The sequence below is a fragment of the Callithrix jacchus genome, chromosome X (genome assembly GCF_049354715.1).
Source record: "Callithrix jacchus isolate 240 chromosome X, calJac240_pri, whole genome shotgun sequence".
NCBI lineage: Eukaryota > Metazoa > Chordata > Mammalia > Primates > Cebidae > Callithrix > Callithrix jacchus.
In genome coordinates this window covers 150,360,974-150,382,577 of record NC_133524.1, presented here as the reverse complement: position 1 = coordinate 150,382,577, position 21,604 = coordinate 150,360,974, and the positions used below count along the sequence as shown (strand labels likewise).

Sequence of the window (21,604 nt, the reverse complement as noted above, 5' to 3'; positions counted from 1 at the left end):
GTATCTTTATTGAGTACTAAATAAGGTCACCATGTATGAGCAGTGCTGCACATCAGAATCTCAGAGCCTATTAAAATATAGACACTCCCCGCTAAGTGGCAGTTAGAGAAAGCAAGTGAAGTGTCTCCAAACGTGCTAAAATGAGATCTCTGGGACTCACTGGTACAGTGTATACGTGCTTCAGACCATCTATTTCTACATAAAGGTGGATGGATGCATGGATGGAGGGGTGGATGGACAGACAGATTAGCTAAGCAGATTGGCTAACCCCATATGCCCTGTAACTGGGATGACAGATGGGTGGGTCATTCCTGGAGCTGGACACCACCACATATGAATGGGGTGTTCACATTGCCAGGTTGGGCCGGTCCAGTGGTTGAGGGGAAGGCGTCTGTCTCCCTGTGCCTGGAGTGCCTAGTTGTGCCTCTCCCTGCTTCGGTGGCCACGCAGTGCCTCACTGAGAAGTTGCAGATCCTTTCAAGTGAGTGGTGGACATTCCATCCCCTTTCCCAAGGTCTTGGCCTGGCTCTAGTCTCTGACAGGTTGAACATAGCGTATCCATATGCAGAAGCAGCTGGCACCGTTAGAGTCGAGCAGCTATGGCAACGCTGACCCCCTGTGCTGCCACCCTGCTGATGCTTCCTCTCTTTCCTCAGGTTTAGCATGGCTTTCATCCCCTATTCATTGCAGTCTTTAATTGAAGTATTTCTCAGATTCTGTAGGGCCACAGCCCTATGGGGTCCTGGGGTGTCCCCTACAGCTGTGCTGAGGTGCAGGATCTGAAAAGTAAAGAGGACACAGAGGAACTGGAGAAGAACAGCTGGACTCGGGGGGGCACGCCACCTGTGAGTGGAGACAGGCGAGGCCCCGAATGTCCAGAAACGTCTGTATTTATTAAATACAGGTAGGGGGAAGGGTTGTGAGGTCATCTAAAGGCTTAGTGATAAGGCATACGTAATCATGTGAGTCATAAGTGAGAATGCCACCCTGTTAGGTCACCTGGGCAGAGAGGTGGGCCATGCGCAATGGGGGGCTGTGCCGTGGGCAGTAGTAGAGAGTAGTGTACAGAAAAGGGGTCCACCCCCATTAGGTCACCGAGGCAAGGAGGTGGGCTGTGTGCAACAGGTGTCATACGCAACACTTCTTATCTGGGGGCTGGAGACTTCAAAGGGTTTCTAATAGAAGGATACTGTAAGCCATTGCAGTGGGAGCTGACAGACCTGTGCTCTTCTCTTAAGATATTTATGGGAGGATGATTTGAGCTAGCACAGAATCGAGAAAAGACTGACAGGGTGTACAGCCGCGGTGACTGGCCACACCAGAGGGGTTCTTCTCCCTCAGTTACTTCCAGGATCTCAGGCCTGAGGCCTACTTTCCACAGGAACTGGATGCAAGGTACCACAACTCCTTGATCAGGAGAAGCGGCTCCTGCTTCAAGCCTGCCACACAGCATTTGCCCTTTCAGGCAGGGACGCCACCGCCTGGGTCTTGGGTTCTCGTCCTGGTCTGGCTGTTTCCCATGTACTGCTTCTGTTCTGTGACTGCTCTAGGCATTCCTCCTACTACAAACTACTGTATGGTTCTATGGAAGGATTCTATAAATCAGCACTAAATGTGTCAGTACAGCTCCGATGGCAACACCTATGTGATTATATAGAATATACATATGATTATATAGACTACAATATTTATATGACTATAAATAATTAAAAGAAAACATTTACAGAGCTAGAAAGATTACATGGAACTAAGTATGTTAGATATAAGTACTAAGTATGATTATATAAGCTAGATATGTGTAAGCAGTGAGTTATACTTCAAGCACTAATTATTCCAACTATAAACTAATACATGATTATATATAAAGGATTAGATAAAGGAAATAGCTGAATAATAACACTATGAACTAAGATATTCTTCAGGCACTAACTGTGCTTGGCATTTGCGCAGCTGTCCTTCCTTGGTGCCCATGTGAGGTGTTACCCACAAGATTCTGTGGTCTCACTTTACTCTATTGGGGAGCCCAGGCTACCCTCCGAGCAGGAGCCCTCCAGTCTGCTGGCCATAGTGACCCGGGTCTGGGGACCCTATGCTTCTGCCCTTCTGTGCCCGATGCTGTCCTTCCCTCATTTCCTCTTTCTGCAGTCTTCTTGTTCTCATCCATCACTGTTATCCTCCCAGCCCCTCAGCAGGAACAAATTATCCCCTTCCAGAGCTCCTGTCCATCTTCCCACTCCTCACTGGGATATTCTTCCCAACTGTCCCCTCTCTCCCTTTCTTCTCTCCCCTAGCTTGATGACAGTCCTCCTAGGCTTCTTATGTCCCACCAGGCTTATGCCCAACTCGACCAAAACCTGTGCGTTGCCCTCTCCTCCTTCACCATCATCTGTCACTTCTCCCTCCTTAGTTTCAGTAGAGGGCTTATGAATCATGAGGGAGGGATGTGAATCTCTTTTGGTGACTCTGGCCCAACTTGGGAGAGTCTGCTCACTGGCAGTTAGAAGTGGATGGCCAAGGGCTCAAGGGTGTCACATCCTTTGTGTCCCAGCCACTGTTTCCACCACAACTCTGGGCCCAGGTCCCACCCTGGCCAGCTGCCAAGGCCCCATGTCACCCCAGACTGCCCCAGGTATGGCACATGTGCTGCCCACTGACCCTGACACCTGTGGGCCTGGGCACACACCTCTGCGTGCTGACACTGGCGTATCTCCTCTGCTCTTGCACATGCTCTATTGTCCCAAGGGATTTCAACTACATAACGCAAGTTTCAGTATAAAATGATGAGGAATTTCACAGAGCATTGGACCGAGAGTGAGGTCCTTTTGAGAGCACAGCCCCGTGCAGAGGTCCCACATGCAGGACACTTGCCAACATTTGGCACAGTCAGTCTTTCTCATGTTGGCTCTTCTACTAAGTATGCGGTGGTATCTCACTGTGGTAAAGTATGTGGTGGTATCTCCATCTCACTGTGTATCTTCCTGATGCTAAATGATGCCGGTTCTGGTGTAGCTGAAGATGAAGGCTTGTGAGGGGTATTGTACACACCAGCTTCAGCATCAACAGGTGCTGGGCTGGTAGCAGAAGGAGCAAGGTAGGACCTAGGGCTCCTCTGGGCCACCTGCCACTTTCTCTTGGGCTGGAGAGAAGCCTTAGTGGACAGGCAAAAGGGAGGGACTGAATTGGGAGTGGGGTCTGACCTGCTCTTTTCTGTCCTCGTGTGCAAGGGTTGTGTTCACACTTCTCTCTTTCCCCGCCCTGGTGACCAGCAGCCCCATGCTTCCTGGGACAGTGACCCACTAGCCTTTCTCCCCAAGTCGGAACTTGCCAAACATGTTCAGGCAGACAGCAGTCGGCTGTGTTCTCCCTCCAAGTGATTCACGTTTGAGACAGGGTCAAAGCCTTAGCTTGTCAAGTAAGTATCATATGTATTGTGTTATATAAATTTGTAAGCCTATGTTGTTACTCTTGATTCACTATCACTCCTATTTTGTTTCTAAACTATTTTCTATATATTAAAAAACAACAGAGTACAAGTGCTGTGGTATGCAAAAGGATCTCTGGTTTTCAACAGATGAATCCTTACAAACAATTCTGCAAAGAAAGGGATACAGTATCTTAATATGTAAAAGTTTTGCTAAAGAAGATTCCAACATTTTCAAATCAGAAAATGTGAAGACTAAAGTTTTCCAATGGTTCAAACGAAAAAGCAGCCTATACAATCTCCATTAAACCTGTCTTTCTGATCCAAGATGGCCGATTAGGAGCAGCTCAGGATTGTAGCTCCCAGTGAAAGCATGGAGGGTGAGTGGACACCACATTTCCAGACAGATTTTTAGTGCCCACAGACCAGGAGATTCCCCAGCGGAGGAGCCCCAAGGGTCACCAATGCAGCTGTTTTGGCTGGAGTGGCTGTTTCACCCAGCACCTGGCACGGTGGTTCTCTGTAAAAAATACATGGGTCTGGCGCCGTTTTAGCTGTCGATTGGAGCTCCAGGAAGGCAGAGTCGCCCATTCAACTTATAAAAAAGAGGACTGAAACAGGGAGCCAGGCCTGGAGATTCCCAGGCAAAAAAGCACCATAAATCTCAGCACTGCTGTTTCAGCCAGCACAGTGGGTCACCACAAGGGAAATCACACAGATCCTGGCAACTTTTCAACAGGAACTGGAACACCTGGGAGAGAGTCGACCATTCAACTAAAAAAAAAGGCTCTGAGGCAGGGAGTCAGCTGATCAGGCTTGGCTGGTCCCACCTCCACAAAAAAAAGCAATTGGAAATGCTCTGGGTTGAGAGTTTCACAGCAAGCACAGCTGAACCCGGAAAGGTCCAGCTCTGTGGGGGAGGGGTGTCCACCATTACCGAGGCACTCCACCACTACGAAGGAAGTCTGCCATTGCAGAGGAAGTCCAACATTGCTGAGGCAGCCCGCTGTTGCCAAGGCAACCCACCATTACAGAGAGAGTCCGCCATTACAGAGGTGGGCCACCATTGCCGAGGGAGTTCTAACTACACCCGTATAAACAGGACCACAGGGAAGTTCACACAGCAGCTGGGCGGAACCCACAGCAGCTCAGCAAAGCCTCTGCAGGCAGACAGTGAGTAGGCTGCCTCATCGCTGGGCAGGGCAGCCCTGAAAAAAAAGGCGCCGGCACAACAGAAGCTCATAAATAAAGCCCTAACTCCCTGGGAAAGAGCACTTGGGGAATAGAAAAGGGGGTTATGAGTTCTGCTGCAACAGACTTAAATGCACCTGCCCAGCAGCTCTGAATGAACAACGAAGCTCACAGCTCAGCACTTGAGCTCCTATAAAGGACAGACTGTCTCCTCAAGCAGCTCCCTGACCCCCATATATCCAAAGAGTCACCTCATAAAGGAGAGCTCAGACAGACATTTGGCTGGTATCCTTCTGGGACAAAGACAGCAGAAGAAGAAACTGGTAGCAACCCTTACTGTTCTGCAGCTGCTGCAGGTGATCCCCAGGCAAGCAGGGCCTGGAGTGGACCTCAGCAGTCCTATAGCAGAGGGGCCAGACTGTTAGAAGGAAAACTATGAAACAGAAATAACTTCATCATCAACAAACTGGACGTCCACTCAGAGACCCAATCTGAAAGTCTACAAAGACGACAGGTGGATAAATCCACAAAGATGGGAAGAAACCAGTTCAAAAAGGATGAAAACACCCAAAACCAGAACGCCTCTCCTCTTACAAGGGATCACAACTCCTCACCAGCAAGGGAACAAGGTTGGATGGAGAATGAGTGTGATGAATTGACAGAATCAGGCTTCAGAAGGTGGGTAATAAGAAACATCCGTGAGTTAAAAGAACATGTTCTAACCCAATGCAAAGAAACTAAGAACGTTGAAACAAGATTTGACAAAATGCTAATGAGAATAGACAACTTAGAGAGGAATATAAGTGAATTAATGGAGCTGAAAAACACAACACGAGAACTTCACGAAGCATACACGAGTTTCAACAGACAAATTGACCAAGCAGAAGAAAGGCTATCAGAGGTCGAAGATCAACTCAATGAAATAAAATGAGAAAAAAGTGTAAAAAGGAATGAACAAAGTCTCCAAGAAATGTGGGACTATGTGAGGAGACCTAACCTACATTTGATAGGTGTACCTGAAAGTGACGAAGAGAATGAATCCAAGCTGGAAAATACTCTTCAGGATATTATCCAGTAAAACTTCCCCAATCTAGCAAGGCAGGCCAACACTCAGGTCCAGGAAATACACCACAAAGATATTCCTCAAAAAGAGCAACCCCAAGGCACATAATCATCAGATTCACCAGGGTTGAAATGAAGGAGAAAATGCTAAGGGCAGCCAGAGAGAAAGGTCGGGTCACCCACAAAGGAAAGCCCATCAGACTCACAGCAGATCTCCCCGCAGAAACCCTACAAGCCAGAAGAGAGTGGGGGCCAATATTCAACATCCTTAAAGAAAAGGACTTTCAACCCAGAATTGCATATCCAGCCAAACTAAGCTTCATAAGGGAAGGAAAAATAAAATCCTTTGAGAACAAGCAAGCACTCAGAGATTTCATCATCACCAGGCCTGCTTTACAAGAGCTTCTGAAAGAGGCACTACACATAGAAAGGAACAACCAGTACCAGCCACTCGAAAAACATACCAAATGGTAAAGAGCATCAACACAATGAAGAATCTGCATCAACTAATGAGCAAAACAGCCAGCTAGCATCAAAATGGCAGTATCAAATTCACACATAACAATATTGACCCCAAAGGTAAATGGGCTAAATGGCCCAATCAAAAGACACAGACTGGCAAATTGGATAAAAATCCAAAACCCATCAGTGTGCTGTATCCAGGAAACCCATCTCACATGCAAGGATACACGAAGGCTCAAAATAAAGGGATGGAAGAAGATTTACCAAGCAAATGGAGAGCAAAAAATAGACTTTAAACCAACAAAGATGAAAAGAGACAAAGAAGGACATTACATAATGGTAAAAGGATCGATGCAACAAGAAGAACTAATGATCCTAAATATATACGCACCCAATATAGGAGCACCCAGATATATAAGGCAAGTTCTTAATGCCTTACAAAGAGACTTAGACTCCCACACAATAATAGTGGGAGACTTTAACACCCCATTGTCAATATTAGATAGATCAACCAGACAGAAAATTAACAAGAATATCCAGGACTTGAACTCAGACCAGGACCAAGCGAACCTGATAGACATTTACAGAACTCTCCACCCCAAATCCACAGAATATACATTCTTCTCAGCACCACATCACACCTACTCTAAAATTGACCACATAATTGGAAGTAAATCACTCCTCAGCAAAAGAACAAAAATCATAACACAGTCTCTCAGACCACAATGCAATCAAGTTAGAACTCAGAATTCAGAAACTAATTCAGAACCGCACAGCTTCATGGAAACTGAGCAATTGGCTCTTGAATGTTGACAGGAAAAACAATGAAATGAAGGCAGAAATAAAGATGTTCTTCAAAACCAACGAGAACGAAGACACAACATACCAGAATCTCTGGGACATATGTAAAGCAGTCTCTAGAGGACGATACATAGCAATAAATGCCCACATGAGAAGCAAGGAGAGATCTAAAATTGATACCCTATCATCAAAATTGAAAGAGCTAGAGGAGCAAGATCAAAACAACCCAAAACCTAGCAGAAGACAAGAAGTAACAAAGATCAGAGCAGAACTGAAGGAGATAGAGATACAAAAAAAAACCCTTCAAAAAATCAATACATCCAGGAGCTGGTTTTTCGAAAAGATCAACAAAATAGGCCACTAGCCAGACTAATAAAAAAGAAAAGAGAGAATAATCAAATAGACACAATAAAAAATGATAAAGGGGAAATCACCACAGATTCCACAGAAATTCAAACCATCATCAGAGAATATTACAAACAACTCTATGCACATAAACTAGTAAACCTGGAAGAAATGGATAAATTCCTGGACACTTATGTCCTCCCAAGCCTAAACCAGGAAGAAGCCGATACCCTGAATAGACCAATAACAAGGTCTGAAGTCGAGGCAGCAATTAAGAGCCTACCACAGAAAAAAATCCCATGTCCAGACGGGTTCACAGCCGAATTCTACCAGACACACAAAGAAGAGCTGATACCATTCCTTCTGAAACTATTCCAAATAATCCAAAAAGAGGGAATCCTTCCCAAATCATTTTATGAGACCAACATCATCCTGATACCAAAACCCGGCAGAGACTCAACAAGAAAAGAAAACTTCAGGCCAATATCCATGATGAACATAGATGCAAAAATCTTCAATAAAATACTGGCAAACTGATTACAACAGCACATCAAAAAACTTATCCACTAACTGTCCCAGCTGCCACGTAGACTCGGAGCTTCATCCAGCTCTCCAGCAAAGACATCCCAGCCATGGCCATGCAGAAAATCTTTGCTCAGGAAATCCTGGACTCCAGGGGCAACCCCACAGTGGAGGTGGACCTGCACACAGCCAAGGGCCGATTCCGAGCAGCTGTGCCCAGTGGGGCTTCCACGGGTATCTATGAAGCTCTGGAACTAAGAGATGGAGACAAAGCCAGCTATCTGGGGAAAGGAGTCCTGAAGGCTGTGGAACACATCAACAAGACTCTAGGCCCTGCTTTGCTGGAAAAGAAACTAAGTGTTGTGGATCAAGAAAAAGTTGACAAATTTATGATTGAGCTGAATGGGACCCAGAATAAATCCAAGTTTGGGGCCAATGCCATCCTGGGCGTGTCCTTGGCCGTGTGTAAGGTGGGAGCAGCTGAGAAGGGGGTCCCCCTTTACCGCCACATTGCAGATCTTGCTGGGAACCCTGACCTCATACTCCCAGTGCCAGTTTTCAACGTGATCAATGGGGGCTCCCATGCTGGAAACAAGCTGGACATGCAGGAGTTCATGATTCTGCCTGTGGGAGCCAGCTCCTTCAAGGAAGCCATGCGCATTGGTGCTGAGGTCTACCACCACCTCAAGGGGGTCATCAAGGCCAAGTATGGGAAGGATGCCACCAATGTGGGTGATGAAGGTGGCTTCGCACCCAACATCCTGGAGAACAGTGAGGCCCTAGAGCTGCTGAAGACAGCCATCCAGGCAGCTGGTTATCCAGACAAGGTGGTGATTGGCATGGATGTGGCAGTGTCTGAGTTCTATCGCAATGGGAAGTACAGTCTTGACTTCAAGTCACCTGATGATCCCGTACTGCACATCACTGGGGAGAAGCTTGGAGAGCTGTGTAAGAGCTTCATCAAGAACTACCCTGTGGTCTCCATCGAGGAACCCTTTGACCAGGATGACTGGGCCACTTGGACCTCGTTCCTCTCGGGAGTGAACATCCAGATTGTGGGGGATGACCTGACGGTCACCAACCCCAAGAGGATTGCCCAGGCCGTTGAGAAGAAGGCTTGCAACTGTCTTCTGCTGAAGGTCAACTAGATTGGCTCGGTGACTGAATCGATCCAGGCGTGCAAACTTGCTCAGTCTAACGTCTGGGGAGTGATGGTGAGCCACCGCTCTGGGGAGACTGAGGACACATTCATTGCTGACCTTGTGGTGGGACTCTGCACAGGACAGATCAAGACTGGCGCCCCCTGTCGCTCGGAGCGTCTGGCCAAATACAACCAACTCATGAGGATCGAGGAGGCTCTTGGGGACAAGGCTATATTTGCTGGACGAAGTTCCGCAACCCGAAGGCCAAGTGAGAACCAGGACTCCACTGGACAGACCCAGGTCTTCCAGACCTGCTTCCTGAAATAAAACTGGTGCCAACCAAAAAAAAAAAAAAAAAAGCTTATCCACCATGATCAAGTAGGATTCATCCCGGGGATGCAAGGCTGGTTCAACATATGCAAGTCTATCAACGTAATTCACCACATAAACAGAACCAAAAACAAAAACCACATGATTATCTCAATTGACGCAGAGAAGGCATTTGACAAAATTCAACAGCCCTTTATGCTAAAAACCCTCAATAAACTCGGTATCGATGGAACGTATCTCAAAGTAATAAAAGCTATTTATGACAAACCCACAGCCAATATCATACTGAATGGCAAAAACTGGAAGCATTCCCTTTGAAATCTGGCACTAGACAAGGATGCCCTCTCTCACCACTCCTATTCAATATAGTACTGGAAGTTCTAGCCAGAGCAATCAGGCAAGAAGAAGAAATAAAAGGTATTCGATGAGGAAAGGAGGAAGTCAAATTGTCTCTATTTGCAGAGGACATGATACTATATCTAGAAGACCGCATTGTCTCAGCCCAAAATTTTCTTAAACTAGAAAGCAGCTTCAGCATAGTCTCAGGATACAAAATCAATGTGCAGAAATCACAAGCATTCCTATACACCAATAACACACTTAAAGAGAACCAAATCAAGAACGAACTGCCATTCACAATTGCTACAAAGAGAATAAAATACCTAGGAATACAACTCACAAGGAACGTAAGGGACCTCTTCAAGGAGAGCTAGAAACCACTGCTCAACGAAATAAGAGAGGACACAAACAGATGGAGAAACATTCCATGTTCATGGTTAGGAAGAATTGATATTGTGAAAATGGCCATACTGCCAAAAGTAATTACAGATTCAATGCTATCCCCATCAAGCTACCAATGACCTTCTTCACAGAACTGGAAAAAACCACCTTAAACTTCATATGGAACCAAAAGAGAGCCCGCATAGCCAAGTCAATTCTAAGCAAAAAGAACACAGCAGGAGGCATCACACTACTTGACTTCAAACTATACTATAAGGCTACAGTAATCGAAACAGCATGGCACTGGTACCAAAACAGAGATATAGACCAATGAAACAGAAAAGAGGCCTCGGATGCAACAAAACATATCTACAACCATCCAATCTTTGACAAACCTGACAAAAACAAGCAATGGGGAAAGGATTCCCTGTTTAATAAATGGTGTTGAGAAAACCGGCTAGCCATGTGCAGAAAGCAGAAACTGGACCCCTTCCTGACACCTTACACTAAAATTAACTCCAGATGGATTAAAGACTTAAACATAAGACCTAACACCATAAAAACCCTAGAAGAAAATCTAGGCAAAACCATTCAGGACATAGGAGTAGGCAAGGACTTCATGACCAAAACACCAAAAGCATTGGCAACAAAAGCCAAAATAGACAAATGGGACTTAATCAAACTCCACAGCTTCTGCACGGCAAAAGAAACAGTCATTAGAGTGAATTGGCAACCAACAGAATGGGAAAAAATTTTTCCAGTCTACCCATCTGACAGAGGGCTGATATCCAGAATCTACAAAGAACTAAAACAGATTTACAAGAAAAAAACAAACAAGCCCATTCAAAAGTGGGCAAAGGATATGAACAGACACTTTACAAAAGAAGACATACATGAGGCCAACAAATATATGAAAAAATGCTCATCATCACTGGTTGTTAGAGAAATGAAAATCAAAACCACATTGAGATACCATCTCATGCCAGTCAGAATGGCAATCATTACAAAATCTGGAGACAACAGATGCTGGAGAGGATGTGGAGAAATAGGAACACTTCTACACTGCTGGTGGGAGTGTAAATTAGTTCAACCATTGTGGAAGACGGTGTGGCGATTCCTCGAGGACCTAGAAATAGAAATTCCATTTGACCCAGCAAGCCCATTACTGGGTATATATCCAAAGGATTATAAATCGTTCTACTATAAAGACACATGCACACATATGTTCATTGCAGCACAGTTTACAATAGCAAAGACCTGGAACCAACCCAAATGCCCATCAATGATAGACTGGACAGGGAAAATGTGGCACACATACACCATGGAACACTATGCAGCCATCAAAAACGATAAGTTCGTGTCCTTTGTAGGGACATGGATGAACCTGGAAACCATCATTCTCAGCAAACTGACACAAGAACAGAAAATCAAACACCGCATGTTCTCACTCATAGGTCGGTGTTGAACAATGAGAACACATGGACACAGGGAGGGGAGCATCACACACTGGGGTCTGTTGGGGGGACATAGGGGAGGGACAGTGGGGGGTGGGGAGTTGGGGAGAGATAGCGTGGGTAGAAATGCCAGATATAGGTGAAGGGGAGGAAGGCAGCAAATCACACTGCCACGTGTGTACCTATGCAACTATCTTGCCTGTTCTTCACATGTACCCCAAAACCTAAAATGCAATAAAAAAAATCCTGTCTTGGCACACACCTCCTGACCATGTTGAAACTGTTAGAATTTTTACAATTTGACTGAAAGAGGCAGCACTTACAGTCTTCATGAATCTTCTTTTCAAAAAAGTGTACCAATAGCCATTTCAGACAGCCAGCTGGGATGCTTTCTACTACATACAGCAAAATCTGATTCACAAACAAGAAATTTTTTGCAATGCAAAAAGAGAAATGGTAATTAAAATATCTGCTTTACCCTGGAGGCAACGCCACACATCTACAACCATCTGATCTTTGACAAACCTGACATAAACAAGCAATGGGGAAAGTATTCCCTGTTTAACAAATGGTGTTGGGAAAACTGGCTAGCCATGTGCAGAAAGCAGAAACTGGACCCCTTCCTGACACCTTACACTAAAATTAACTCCAGATGGATTAAAGACTTAAACATAAGACCTAACACCGTAAAAACCCTAGGAGAAAAGCTAGGCAAAACCATTCAGGACATAGGCATAGGCAAGGACCTCATGACTAAAACACCAGGCAACAAAAGCCAAAATAGACAAATGGGACCTAATCAAACTCCACAGCTTTTGTACAGCAAAAGAAACAATCATTAGAGTGAACCGGCAACCAACAGAATGGGAAAAGTATTTTGCAATCTACCCATCTCACAAAGAGCTGATATCCAGAATCTACAAAGAACTAAAACAGACTTACAAGAAAAAAACCAACAAACCCATTCAAAAGTGGGTGAAGGATATGAACAGACACTTTTCAAAAGAAGACATATATGAGGCCAACAAACATGTGAAAAAATGCTCATCATCACTGGTCATTAGAGAAATGCAAATGAAGGCCAGGCGCAGTGGCTCACACCTGTAATCCTAGCACTTTGGGAGGCCGAGAGGGTGGATCACCTGAGGTCAGGAGTTCAAGACCAGCCTGGCCATCATGGAGAAACCCCATCTTTAAAAAAAAAAAAAAAGAGAGAGAGAAATGCAAATCAAAACCACACTGAGATACCACCTCAAGCCAGTTAGAATGGTGATCATTAGGGACTGCATGTTTGGATCCCCTTCCACGAATGCTCTCATGGAAGCTGTTTTTTCTCTATCCTAGATTTCCCCTCTGGAGTCCCCTTCCACACTCTCTTGTGGAAGCCTGTCTTCCCCTCCTAAACTCCATCTCTCTCTCTCTCTATTCCCTTCCACTCAGTGTGGAAGCTGCTTTCCTCTCCTGGATTCCATCTTTTCTTTCTCTCACTCGGTGTGAGAATTAGTGTTTCTTTCTCTCTCCTCCTGTTTCTCTCTCTGTCAATAAATAAATCTCTTTCTACAAAAAAAAAAAAAAGAATGGCGATCATTAAAAAATCTGGAGACAACAGATGCTGGAGAGGATGTGGAGAAATAGGAACACTTTTACACTGTTGGTAGGAGTGTAAATTAGTTCAACCATTGTGGAAGACAGTGTGGCGCTTCCTCTAGGACCTAGAAATAGAAATTCCATGTGACCCAGCAACCCCATTACTAGGTATATATCTAAAGGACTATAAATCATTCTATTACAAAAACACATGCACACGTATGTTCATAGCGGCACTGTTTACAATAGCAAAGACCTGGAACCAACCCAAATGGCCATCAACGATAGACTGGACAAGGAAAATGTGGCTCATATACACCATGGAATGCTATGCAGCCATAAAAAATGATGAGTCTGTGTCCTTTGTAGGGACATGGATGAATCTGGAAACCATCATTCTCAGCAAACTGACACAAGAACAGAAAATCAAACATTGCATGTTCTCGCTCATAGGCAGATGTTGAACAATGAGAACACATGGACACAGGGAGGGGAGCATCACACACTGGGATCTGTTGTGGGGAGGCCAAGGGAGGGACAGTGTGGGGGTGGGGATGTCGGGGAGGGATAACATGGGGAGAAATGCCAGATATAGGTGATGAGGGGATGGAGGCAGCAAACCACATTGCCATGTGTGTACCTATGCAATCCCTGCGTGATCTGCACATGTACCCCAGAACCTAAAGTACAATTTAAAAATATGTATCTGCTTTATCATACAACCAATCTATAGAATCCAATCCCTCCTAAAGTGTCTAAAAGCATTAGGAGTTGTGGCACATTGTTTCGCATAATACCCTTCCTCTGCATAAAACCCAGGGGTGAAAGGCATTAATCGTGTAATAAAACCACAATTCTTTTTATTTTTGTATTAAATTGTAGCTATACATTTACAAAAGTTTATAAAGAAATGTGACAACTTAGACAAAGGGCCTAAAATAATCCTATAAAAACAATGTCCTTTTAACACTTGTTAGTGTCGAGGTGAGAGCCATTTTCCGTTGCTATGACTGTCTCTTCTGTTATCACAGTCATGATCCAGCCATTGTGGTTCCAATCATCATAGAAGAAATCATCTCTGCGTTCTCTGTTAATGATGGTCAGATCCATGATCAGTGTGACGCTGTTCGTGGCTATAATGTCGAACTGCTTGCTAGGTAGGGATGAGAATTCCATCTGACTCTGCACTGTGATGAGGGTGCATCTTGGCACCACTTCGAGCTGGAAGACTGGTTCAAAGTATGATTATGTGATTGAACTGACGCTGCTGAGGTGGAGAAGCAAATATGGCATTTTTCTGAAATCACTGTTCATCACTGCTTGTCTCTGAAAATTTTCTGGAGAAGAGGAAAGATCTCTGAAGTATCCGTGCTGATAGACCCCTGTTACCCACTGTCCTTTCATACCCACCACCGGGAGATGTGGGGGCAGGGCTTGAATTAGCAACACAAGGTTGGGGGCATGGTAAACTGATATCGTGCGAGGCATGACTACTTCCTGTCTAAATTGAAGTTGGATAGGCCTTCCATAGAGTTTGATTCCACTAAGATGAGCAGATACTTCATGCGTGAAATTTATAGATGCAATTGCTTTGGTTTACCATCCTTATCTTTTGGAATTTTCACCTTTATGAATAGCCCAGCCTGGTGGAATAGCTTGAAAAGGAGCTCTTCGGTCACGATTGTTTCAAGATTGTCCACAAGGAGAGTGGGATTCATCTCAGCAATAAGACCCTGTAGGCAGCAGTGTGGAAAGTACAGGATGGAACAGAGGGGAGTGAGGAGGGGCCAGAGCCTGCCACGAGTCCCGAGAGGGTGACCGAGAGGCGGCACCCTTCTATGTATCCACCAGGACCCCCATCCTACTCCTCCTCCCCTTTGCCAGATCACAAGTCCAGCAGCATGACAGCACCAGCCAGGGTTGCTCAGTCTGAGTTGGGAAGAGGTGGGCTATCCTGCATCCAGGACACCACTGCACATTTTCCTTAACATCGGGTACCAAGCAGCTGGTTTTACAGGGAGTGGTCTTCTTTAGATCATGAAAGGAAAACACAGGCCACCCTTTGTTGAACACCCTCTTGGTGTCAAGATCAATGTTAGGGAAGTTCATGCAATAAACAAAATTTCATTCCTAGTGACAAACATGAAAATTGCATTACTTATCAGAAACCTGGCAAGATATTAAACAGAGACAGGTGTTTCTGGCTCCAAAGCTTCTATTCTGTCTGACATTCTCCCTCAAATTACCAGTATGGAGGGAAGAAACAAGGCAGTGATATCTTAGAAGACCTAACCTAGCTACCCTAGCCGGCCCAGAGTCAGCCCAAGGAAAAGAAGTCACTCTCCCACAGTCTAAAAAGACTCTTGCAGGGTGAGGAGCATAGTTCTTAGAACACACACTGAGCTCTTAATTGTCAAAAACATCAACAATTCCTCTGCCTGCCACTCCCATAGACAGAACATCGAGGCCTCCTGCATTTAAGGAGATGATGGATGCACATAATTGTCTTCCTCAGAAAAAACTTCAGATCCTCAAATTTCCCCACACCAAGGAACTCAGCCCATGGCTGTGAGTCAGGCCAAGGACTGAGAGGGTGCCATAAACACTAGGACACCACAGGGAGCCAGATGAGAATGACCCCAGCTGGGCTCAGGGCACGTATTCTGAGAAACGACCCTCAAGAGGCTTCGGAAGATGTTTGATGTGGATGTAGAGGAACGGGGTGCAAGTGGAGAGGTGCAGCAGAGAATTGCCTTGCTCACCCTGTTTCTGTGGCTTTACCCGTAGCTCCTGGGTGGGGGTGAGCTGCAGCACAGGCACATTTAGTGGGAAGTGAGGAAGGAAGCGCCAGGTGCTCAAGCCGTTACTTGTATGTGGACGGCAGGGTCTAGAAACACAGCAGGACTTTTCAAATACTGCCAAAGCCCTGCCGATCCCACCTTCCAGCACCTGGGAGCGACCATGAATTGTTCTGTTAGGACTTTGAGGGACTGAGATCCAAGGCCCTCTTCCTTTTCTTATAGAGGCTTCAGTGCTATAGGACCAGCGGCCTGCTCCTGTGACCTCATTCAACTTCAGTGGCCTTAGAGGCGCTGTCTCCAAATCCATGCACGTTGAGGGTGAGGGCTTCTGCATATAAATTTGGAGGGGACACATTGATCCCTTATGTTGTTTAACTTCAATTCATGTGACATCTGGCCCGTGGGATCTCCTCTTTTAAGAACCATCCATTCATATCCTTTCCATTTGTTTTTTAATAGTTGGAATAGTCACATTTTAGTTATTGACTGGAGAGTACTCTTTCCATGTTCAAGATGCCAAATATTTATCATAATTGGAAGTACTTTTGCTCCACATTGCTTCATTTTATCTTTGCTCATAGAATTTTCTGTACAGAAGTAATTTTCTGTGTGTCATTCTATAAGTCTCTGTAATTGCACAAATTATCCAACGACCATGTTCTGCTTTCATAAGCTAGAAACAGACAGCAAAGATGTATGATTTACAACTAAAAATGCAACAAAAATATTTGACGTTTGTTGGAATGGGTCTTCTACAATAAGTTTCAAACTCCTGTGTGACTGGATCCCTCGCCCACCCCCCAGTAAGACATCAGGCCCAATGGCAGCCTCATCGTGGAGAAGGCCCGCCTTCATGTCATGTGACTAGTGCCTACTAAACCCTTTCTTTCCCCAAGGCCTGCACAAAGCCCTCTTCATGTCCTTGATCCACATGCTGTAGAAAAAGGGGTAGAGCACGAGTGAGGACCACACATGGCATTGAGAGTATGCAGGGTTGGGAAGGATGTAGCCGGGGACTGAAGTGAGGCGGAGAAGACAGGTCACAGTGAGGTGGGCATCACAGCTAGAAAAGGCCTTTCCTCAGCCCTGGGTGGAACGAATCCCCACCAGCAGTCACAACATGCCCATAGGAGACCACAACCAGGACTCAGGGTGCAAGAGCCACCAGGAAACTGAAGAACAGGGTGAGCTCATTGGTACGTTGTGCTGGAGCAAGAGAGTCCGAGCAGGGCAGAGGTTGCAGGAGTGGGTGATGAGGTGAGGCCTGCAGAACTTGGGTAGAGTTTTGAGGATGGTGTAGGTGAATGCATTGGCCAAGGCCAGCAGGCAGATGGACGTGAGGCCCATGAGGACTAAACAGCACAATGGCTGGCAGATAGCTGCATCATGGTCTAGGCTACGGTTGGGAGGAAGAAGCACTCCCAGGGTGCCAGGAAATGGAGAAAGAATATCTGGATGAGACAAGCACAATAAGGGACAGGCTCCATGACTGACCAAGTCCCTGCATCTCCCAGCTTCCTGACTCAGTGCCCGTTGAGTTTTGTTCCTCCAAGGGTACAATGACATCCATCAGCTGCGCGCCGCCTGCTGACACACTCTCTGTTTCAGGGTTCACCTCTCAATGACTATACAGAAAGCAGCCTGGGCCCCGTAGAAGAGCAGCTGCTAGTCTTCTGGTTGGTACCAACCCTGGGTCTCTGAGGAAAGGACAGAGCAGGGTCACTCCACTTCACAAGGCAGTCAGTCGCCCATTCTCCCCGCCAGTTCTCAAGCCTATAACATCAGCGTTTTGGGAGGCCAAGGTGGAAAGATTGCTTGATTCCAGGAGTTCGAGTCCAGCCTGGGCAACACAGTGAGACCCTGTCTCTACTGTTAAAAACAGAAGGAAGGAAAGAAGGGAGGGAGGGAGGGAGGGAGAGAGGGAAGGAGGGAGGAAATATCACCCGTCGAACACAGCTTTAGGAGAGGGTGTAAATGTTCAATGTTTATTTTCTTCTGTGTGTTCAATTTGCATTTTCATGGGAGCTTACAGGAGGCACACAGGTCTCTTAGACATTTTAAAAATACACATGCCACACAATTCACATGTCTAAAGTGTACAGTTCGGTGGTTTTTAGTGTATTCGTAGGTATGTGCAACTGTCACCGTGACCAGTTTCAAGACATTCTTATCACCGCAGAAGGAAACCCTGTCTCCATTTCCTCCCCACTCCTCCGGCCCCGGGCAACCACCAACCGACTTTCCTTTCACAACGTTTTGAACCCTTATTGGCAGGAATTATAGTCAAATGGAAAATCCAGTTTGGGGCATGGTGTAAGCTAGAATTGGTTCCACAATTTTTTTCTTGTAACTCTGCTGCAGACGAAGGGCATTTCTGCCCTTTGTAGAGATGAGGAAACTAAGGCTCAGAGAGATTAAGCAAGGGGCAGAGTGGGACTTGTCCCCAAGACCCCAGAATCTGTGCTCCTGCTTATACATTATAAGGCCAACATGATCTATCCATCCAAATCACAAATTAATATGTAAATTAAAATGCTTATAAGAAGTCCCCCCATGCTGGGCACAGTGGCTCATGCCTGTAATCCCAGTACTTTCAGAGACTAAGGCAGGTGGATTTCTCAAGGTCAGGAGTTTGACACCAGCCTGGACAACATGGTGAAACCCCGACTCTACTAAAAACACAAAAATTAGCCAGGCATGGTGGTGGGCACCTACAGTCCGAGCAACTGAGGAGGCTGAGGCAGGAGAATGGCTTGAACCTGGGAGGCGGAGGTTGTAGAGAGCTGAGATAGTGCCACAGCACTCCAGCCTGGCAACACAGTGAGACTCGATCTCAAAAAAAAGAAAAAGATGAACTTCCTCCATTCTGGGCACAGAGGCTCACACCTGTAATCCCAAAACTTACGGAGGCAGAGGCAGGAGGATTGCTTGAGCCCAGCAGTTTGAAACCAGTTTGGGCAACACGACAAGACCCCCATCTCTGAAAAAAAAAAAAAAAAGACAAGAAGAAGTCCCCCCAAGTTACTCACCATGCTCCTACAATAGGCATTGGGTGTTATCTCTATCCCATTAATGCCGTCACTTCTACCAAGCACCACTTATGGTGACAGGGAATGGTCTACAAAAAGATTGACGGAAGAACCCTGATGGAGCTTCAGGACAAGCTCAGGCCACCAAGGAATGTGTTCTAGGGCAGGGTCCTGAGCCTGGTCCGTGACCTGTTAAGAACTGGGCTACAGAGCAGGTGAGAGGTGGGCAAGTGAGTGAAGCTTCATCTGTACGTACAGCTGCTCCCCAAAGCTCGTGCGACCTCCTGAGCTCTGCCTACTGTCCAGTCAGTGGTGGCCTTAGATTCTCACAGGGGTTCGGACCCTATTGTGAACTGCGTGTGTGAGGAATCTAGGCTGATGATCTGAAGTAGACCGGTTTCATCCCCAAACCATTACCCCACCCCCGGACCCCACCCCCATCTGTGGAAAATTTGTCACTGGTGCCAAAAATGTTGCCTGACGGAGCTGGAGGAGGTTCCTGCTCTCCCTCTGGTGGAAGGAGAGAGAAAATGCAGGATAAATTAGGTCATTGGAACTGCCAAGCACAGAGTTAAAGCAGAGCAGTGTAACTTAAGATGAGCACTTTAAGGTGAAGAAGGTGATAAACCAAGAGCCGTTTAAGATTTCAACTGAAAGCTGAATGAGAAAAAGAAATCAGCCACACAAAGATGAGGAGACCACAGGGTCAAGTGCCGTGTGTGCTAGGAAGGGCCATTAGGAGAGAGATATGACATGGTGTCCCAGTGGCACGTGGGCTCTGCGAGCCAGGCTGCAGATGGAGTTCATGTTTCCAGGACAACCCAAGGACAGAAGAGGATTTCAGCAAAGGTTTGCCAGATGACATCGGCTGCCATGCGCAGAGTGGATCCCAGGGAGCCCGATGTCTCCAGTGTTAAGCCACCATGATAGTTTTGGCAAAAGGTGAAGGATCGTGAAAGGAATAGGAATCAATCTTGGCTTCAGCAACTGGGGATGAGGGAAAGGGCAGAGCTGGCAGAGGGTAGGGGCTCAAACTCCAGTTGTGGCTTGGACCTGCTGCTGTGCTTGTTTTCATGAAGGAGCAAATCAGGACTGGAAGACACACATCTCTCATCAGCATCAAGGCCTTGAAGATGGACAAGGTCACAAAGGGGGAGTGGCTGAGCAAGGAGAGGAAGAGAATTCGGGACTCAGCTCGGAGACACAGGAACCAGCAAGGAGCCTGCAAAGCAGCTGCCGGGGATTGGGAGGAGAACCAAGGAGTCCAAGGAGGAGAAAATGACGGACGGTGCTGGCCGGGCTCGGTGGCTCCCGCCTGTAACCCTAGCCCTTTTTTTTTTTTTTTTTTTTTTGAGACGGAGTTTTGCTCTTGTTACCCAGGCTGGAGTGCAATGGCGCGATCTCGGCTCACCGCAACCTCCGCCTCCTGGGTTCAGCCAATTCTCCTGCCTCAGCCTCCTGAGTAGCTGGGACTACAGGCACACGCCACCATGCCCAGCTAACTTTTTGTATTTTTAGTAGAGACAGGGTTTCACCATGTTGACCGGGATGGTCTCGATCTCTTGACCTCGTGATCCACCCGCCTCGGCCTCCCAAAGTGCTGGGATTACAGGCTTGAGCCATTGTGCCCGTCTAATCCTAGCACTTTGGGAGGCCGAGGCAGGTGGATCACAAGATCAGGAGATTGAGACCAGCCTCGCTAAGATGGTGAAACCCCACCTCTACTAAAAATTGGCCAGGTGCGGTGGCACAGCTGGTAGTCCCAGCTGCTCCAGAGGCTGAGGCAGGAGAATTGCTTGAACCCCGGAGGCAGAGGTTGCGGTGAGCTGAGGTCACGCCACTGCACTCCAGTCTGGGTAAAGAGGGAGATTCCGTCTCAAAAGAAAAGAAAAAAGAGAGAAAGAGAGAGAGAAAGAAAGAAAGAAAGAAAGAGGAAGGAAGGAAGGAAAGAGAAAGAAAAAGGAAGGAAGGAAGGAAGGAAGGAAGGAAGGAAGGAAGGAAGGAAGGAAGGAAGGAAGGAGAGAAGAAAAAGGAAAGAAAGAGAGAAAGAAAAAAAGAAAGAGGAAGGAAGGAAGGAAAAAAAGAAAATGGTGCTGCTGGGAAGTGCAGAACCCCTTGGCAGGCACGCTCCACTCAAAGCCCTGCACTGAGACACCCGGCCACCACCTCACAGGCCCCCTGGGACACCCCAGCCCGTCCTGACTGAGCTCCCGTCTAGAAACACTCAGGGCTGTCCAAAGCGATTGCTGTCTCTGTTCCAGCCAACACCTGACCTCCCTTTCTTAGAACACTTACTAGACAAGGCTTCCCCTGTCCCTTTGAGACACCTGTGCAGCACCCACCACCCAGGGTCTTCCCCGAGGGCCCCGCAGCCACCCCCTGGAAATGGAATCCTCGGGAGGGACGGGGCCCAGTGTCCAAGTCTCCGAGGGAGGGAAGAATCCCAAGCTGGGTAACAACCGGCAGCTCCCACACAAGGCCGGCCTCGTGGCAAGGACACTGGCCGCCCTGTCGTCTTTCACTGGAGCCCCCTCGCCCCCTCCGGACTCCCTCATTCCAGCTTCACAAAGCCAGGCCGCCTCTGCTGGGGCAGGAACAGAGCTCGGCTCTCCCCCGCACAAGCAGGCGTTTCTGAAGAAAATCTCTTTTCTCAGCTTGAACATAAGGCTGGCTTTTATGTATCTTCAATGCCGGTGTCCTTGTAAAAAGAGGAGGACAGGCACAGTGGCCCACGGGG

General features: G+C 46.7%; 2 pseudogenes; one reads left to right on the top strand and one right to left on the bottom strand.

Moving 5' to 3' along the window:
• The first annotated feature begins 7,899 nt into the window (after window positions 1-7,899).
• LOC100389172 (beta-enolase pseudogene) lies at window positions 7,900-9,233 on the top strand (annotated as a pseudogene).
• A 4,639-nt stretch (window positions 9,234-13,872) lies between these two features.
• On the bottom strand, window positions 13,873-17,185 carry LOC100896403 (RNA-binding protein 7 pseudogene; annotated as a pseudogene).
• Between the last annotated feature and the right edge of the window lie 4,419 nt (window positions 17,186-21,604).